We start from the raw sequence: 6,293 nt of genomic DNA on the forward strand, positions 1-6,293 counted from the left end.
GACTGCTGTAAGTAGTTTCTTCTATTTTTACAGCATGTTAGTGAATGGGTTTATTTCATCTTATATTCATCTTACCTCTCTGCCTTAATTTCTTTTGCTTTTTAAATATTTTGATATGGGGCAGATCATTGATTACTACTACCACTAATAAGATTGTTGATATTCATAGGAAAATTGCCAATAAATATTTGCTAGACTGAATTTTGTAACTTAGGGCGTAAATTACTAATCCAGATTAGAAAAGTGCCCTTTTTGAACTCTATTTTATTCCAGGTGGTTTTCCTTTATGAGATTGTAGATGTGTTCACATTGGAGAATTTATCACTATGGAGGTCAATACTACTATTATGTTTACAGGATAGTTTCCTGTACACATTAGTTATAGCAATTAGCTATTTTTTTGTCTACAATACAGGAAAAAACTATATACTCATACCTTTCATTTCTGATTCAACAATGAAGAGTTCATGAAATACCGATCTCGGAAACTTCATTAGCTCCCGCAGTGACTGAATCCTTCCTACAATCAAAGAGAACCTTTTGTTGTTGCAACAGATGATCCCATCACTCAAAAACTGAAGACAGATTTGTTATTTGTCAAGCTACATAGGTGGTTAGGTTTTATACTTCCTTTATTGATACCCAAAGATTTGTTGGCATCTTACAGCTATCCTTGCTTCCTCCTTTAGATGATTGGAGAAGAAAAAAAAATTAAGGAGCTGAAGTCACAATTACATCTCTCAGACTCTGAAAGATGTTGACTCACCCAATGGGCTTTTGTTAGATTATAAGATGATAAAAATAAAAAGCAAACAGGACATAAAAAGTTTGTTTTGGGGCCGGGAGTATGGCCTAGTGGTAGAGTGCTTGCCTAGCATGCACGAAGACCCGGGTTCGATTCCTCCGTACCATATACATAGAAAAAAAAAAAACCAGAAGTGGTGCTGCAGCTCAAGGCTCAAGTGGTAGAGATCTAGCCTTGAGAAAGTCCAAGGACAGTGCCCAGGCCCTGAACTCAAGCCCAGGACTGGAAAAAAAAAATAAGGTTGGTGCTGTTGACAGCCTCCACATAAGCAATGTCTAAGCAGCTAGCAATTGTGTTTTGAGCATCACAGGGAACATTCATAAGAAATAGAAAGTTTCTGGGATCCTTGGATTGGGTGAGGTATCTTTGACAATCAGTATTATTTTCTCAAGTGCTTCCTGGGGAAAATTCAGTGAGACAATATTTATAGTTCCAAGTTCAGAAGTGTGTTTAAACTAAGTGATTTTTTAAAAGATCTCTGCTAATGATTAGAGGACAGCAGTCTATATTTTAAGATTTTGATTTGTCATTACAAAAATTCTACCAGCACAAAATAGGACTGAGATACAAGTTCAACAGCTCATTTCTTTTTATGATTTCTGTGAATACTTCCCTGGAATGCCAACATATACAATAGAAGTGCTGATGGCTGTTGACATTTTTATTGTAACTCTATAACTATAAAAAGTAAATATTCTCTTTTTAGTTGTCTTTGGCATTCTTAGATCATAGGAAAAAAGAGCTGCTTTTGCCTGCCTACCTGCCCGCCTATGTGGGAGGGGGTAGGGAAATGTGTGGATAATTATATCCAAAATATAATCACTGTGTTCAGTTAATTAGAATGTTTTATTTATGAAAGAATACAGAAATGGAGACTTTCTATAAGAATATAAGTTCTTTACTACTTATACCAAATGTCACCATTTGTGTATTGTGAACCATGAAGTATGAATTTAGCATGCATAGATTTTTCTTCCACATGAACACAATAATAATCAACAATTAACTCAAAAGACTTAGTGAATTGGCTGAGACTCCCAGCCATCTAGATTTCCCATTTCCTCTGGATAAGGCTGGGCTACAAAATCACAGTGTAATCTGAAACACTGACACCAGTGCCAAATGCCTTCAGGTTTTCTTTTTTTTTTTTCTGCTCCCAAATACCTACCACTAGATAGCTTCTACAGAATTGAGGTTCTTTAGCTCTCCTTTCTGGTTGATCATAAATGTGGTATAACTAGCCAAGGTCATGTGGGTGTATGACAAGCAATCACTGCCTGTAGAGGGTATTTCAGGTTTTTTTTTTCTTCAATTTCCATTAATGCCTCTGATTTCAGGACCTAATCCAATTTTAATTCCTAACCTAACCTTAATCTTAATTGAACAGACATACCTAAACCACAACAGTAAGAATTTTTAAAACTGAGTTTGAGTATTTTTTTAAATGAAGACGAACTTCTAATCTTCAATTCTTTTTTTCATATATTTTATATTATAATTAATAAGAGGGTTACATGATATTTGCCAGATAGAAGGTACATTAATTCACATACATTGATACCCTTCCACCTGTCTTGGTGAGAATAAGGTGGAAAATCTGCACAGACAATAGAGTAGAATCTGGTGAATAAGGTGACAAAGAAATAATCAGAAGTTACATAGATTAATCTTCAGTTCTTAAAAACAGATGCACAATGGCATGCGTTTTTAACTCTTACCACTTTAGAAGCCGTTATGTATTGGATATTTGAAACATTTTGTAGGAGTCTTTTCTGCCATTGTCCATGAATCCATGTATGTAACTTCTGATTATTTCTTTGTCATCTTATTCACCAGTTTCTAATCAATTGTCTCTGCAGATTGCCCTCCTTATTCTCTTTATAGCCTTGTCTGCATGGCACTTGACTTTGTGAACATTTTCATGACTGAGTCCTTATCTACTGAAATGCCACTCAAGAAATTCTTCAAAAGGGGCCCTGGTAGCTAGTTCAAGCCTATAATCCTAGCTTTTCTGGAGGCTGAGATCTGGGTATCAAGGTTCAAAGCCTGTCCAAGTTAGAAAGACTATGAGACTCTTACTTCCAATTAACCACAAAAATTCTAGCAGTGGAGCTGTGGCTCAAAGTAGTAGCGTACCAACCTTGGGAAAAGAACTCAGGGGCATTGCTGAGTCCCCGAGTTCAAGCCCTATGACTGACTATTTAATCAGTCACAAATCAATCAATCAATGAAATTTACTTCAGACCCAAAAGTCTTCTGGTGTTTTATTTTTATTCATAACAGGTTCCATAACTTTCAAAATGTATTTTTTTCTCTTATCTATTTCCTGCTTTGCCCACTTGAAGGTAATCTCTTACAAATAAACCCTGGAGTTTTTGTTTGCTTTGTGTTTCTTTCTTTTGTATCTTAAGTAATAAAATATTCCTACTATATAGCAGGTATGTAATATTTATGGAGAAGAATAAAGTAAATAATTTTATCACTGTAGTTTTATCTTTGCCTATTCTATTCACTTTTTCATCAATATCAGAACACTCAAGACATTTTGGACTAAAAGTACAAAGGAGATTTTAAAATAAAAAAATAAATTCTCAGTTTGGAGAGACAGAAGAATAAATCTCATAGCATGAGGGAGTGGCTCTGATGCTATGCCCCTTGTTTGCATTATACAGAGCAGTGACGTGTGTGTGTGTGTGTGTGTGTGTGTGTGTGTGTGTGTGTTTTGCTCTTTTTCTCTCTCCCTCTCCCATTCTCCTTTCTTCTTTCTCTCCCTCTCCCACTTATCCTCTCCCCTTGCCTCTCTGAATAATGCTAGCTTTTGCCTAATAAGTAAGGGTTATTTTATTCTCCTACATACCAATTTTCTATTCCTCATAAAAGCATGCAAGCTCCTTGAAGAAATAACTTATTTTCCAAATCAGGAATTACATCTGGAGTATTCCTCATTGTCTATCTTCTATAAAGTCTTTTGTTATCTAATTACTTCCAAAACTCATTTGTCAACACCACATTAAGATTATCCCCACACTCTTGATATCAATATGTATATATGACTTAGAGGTTTAAGCTCATGTATGAGGTGAGGGGGCAACTGAACTATCGTCAGTGTATTTTTTAAATACTTTCTCTGGAACTTAGAGAATAGTGAGCCTTTACTCCTAGTTACCGAGGAAGGAGAAATCAAGGGATCACAGTTCAGGGTCAGTCTGGGCAAAAGATAATGCTTGAAAAATGTTTTAATCCATGACTTTGTAAAGTAGCATGTGCTTGCTATTATTGCAATGACAAGGAAAAATACAATTAGAATACTGTTAGCCAAGTCCAGCCCTAACATAAAGCAAGATCCTATCTCAAATTTAGACAGTTCAAAATAGAATGACAAAGTGACTCAAGCGGTTGAGTAGTTGCTAACTAAACATGAAGCCTTGAGATTACAAAGGAAAATTGCTTCTGAATTTCACTTGCTGCATTAATGTAGGATCAAGCCTCCTACATGTCCAGCATGTGACCCCAGAAGCGGTGAGGGACTCATACATTTTATGCTTAGTTCATCATGTACAATGTCTGTCACCATTTGTTCATGGGGTCTTGTAAAGATCAAAGAAAATGATCTGTATGAAGCACTTAGAAAAATGCTTGGAATATAGTCATTACAAATGTGCTCAGATATTAATGAATTTATAATTCTAATTACTATGTATGCATTTTAAATTACATAAGCCTAAATCATTTTTCATTAATTAAATATATAGAAAAGAATGTGAAGGAGATAGTTTTCTCTAAATTATAACACATAAATGGGTTTCTCAGCATATAGAATTTTGATAGAGGTGCAAAAAGAACTAAAAACAGCTTGAAGAGCTACTTGAATTCTTTCCTAACCCTACCATTTTGACAAATGAAAATCATTTTTCCATTATTTGTAATACAGAGAAGGAAACGAAAGATAAAAGAAGTTGATTAGCTCCGAATGGAGGGTGACAATCCTAATAGTCTTTTATTTAAACCATGTAGCATGAGGTAGACCATAAACCTGTGAGTAAAGAAAGCTTCAATGGAAGAGAAAAATGAGGAGCACGATAAATTTGTTTGATGGTTTTCAAAAAATTGAATTTCATTAGAAATACTTGTTTTTTTATGTCAATGTGGGGCTTGAACTCAGTGACTTACACTGGTGTTAAGCATGCTTGTGCAAAGCTGACACTCTACAATTTGATCCATACTTGTAGTTATTCTGGCTGGTGAAAATGGAGTCTCACAAACTGCTTCTCTGGCCTGGTTTTGAACTGTTAACTTAAATCCAGAGTAGTTAATCATTACAGATGTGAGATGCCAGTATCTGGCTAATCAAGGATTCTTAATTTTGTGTAAGCTTGAAAATCATGTAAAAAGTGAAGAGACTAACACTTCATCAACATTTTTTCCCTATCATTAGTGACAATAAACCATGGGAGTTGGTTCCTAAAATATGAGCTTTTATTCAACTCTGATTACTTGTGACAAATGAAAATACAAATGAAACCAAGGGAGATGCAGTTTATACCATATCATAAACTGGATTCTTTACTCATGAATAGTAACAAATTTTTATGGTCTTAGGGTAAATTTATATGGTGAGACAGGCACTGTTTATCATAACTTTAGTCACAGAACTCAGAAGGCTGATGTACTTGGGCCATCCTCTGTCCATGTTGAATAGTATAGCAATGTATGCAGATGGCACTTGTTCTATGTACAGAGTATGTATTTTTTTTATAACAAATGGCTCCATAAAGAAATGGCTCTAGGAACAACACAAAAGAAAGAAAGGGCTTAATTATAATTTTCAGTCTGTAGCAAACTTCCCAAGATGCACACACCATCATTCACTTAGTTCCACATTTTCCCTTTAAGCAGTCTGTACAAGTTGGATATTTTCTGTTGAAATATAAATAAACATTTTCTCCTTAAAAAACTGTTTTTATGTATAATTCCTAACTACTCCAGCTATGTGAATAAAAGTCAATGTTGACTCTTTATGTACTAATTGCAAATGATCACTCAGTCAGAATACATGCAATTAACAAAAAATCTTACTAAGACTTTTAAAGCTACTGATCTGGGATGAACCAGTGTTCTCACCAGAGGCAGAAAGGTCAGAGCTACTATTCTGATTTGGCTTCTAGGATCTGAACCATTTCACTCTTTTTCTTCCCCTGCCCCATAATTTTTGCAATTGTAATTATTTGGTCCTGCTGAGGAAAGGACAAAATGGAACTTTCAATAGGACATGCATGTGCAACTTCTACAAGCACAATACTATAAAAGTAGAGTTTGTCTTCATTTCTGGATTTACACACACACACACACACACACACACACACACACATACACACATACATCTTTACCCTTTGGAGTTAGATAGATATAGGCATTTGATATAATATATACACACATATAATATAAAACATAATATATAAAATAAGATACACATTGTGCATATGTAATC

The sequence above is a fragment of the Megascapheus bottae genome, chromosome 1, assembly GCF_031878675.1.
Source record: "Megascapheus bottae isolate mThoBot1 chromosome 1, mThoBot2.hap1, whole genome shotgun sequence".
Taxonomy (NCBI): domain Eukaryota; kingdom Metazoa; phylum Chordata; class Mammalia; order Rodentia; family Geomyidae; genus Megascapheus; species Megascapheus bottae.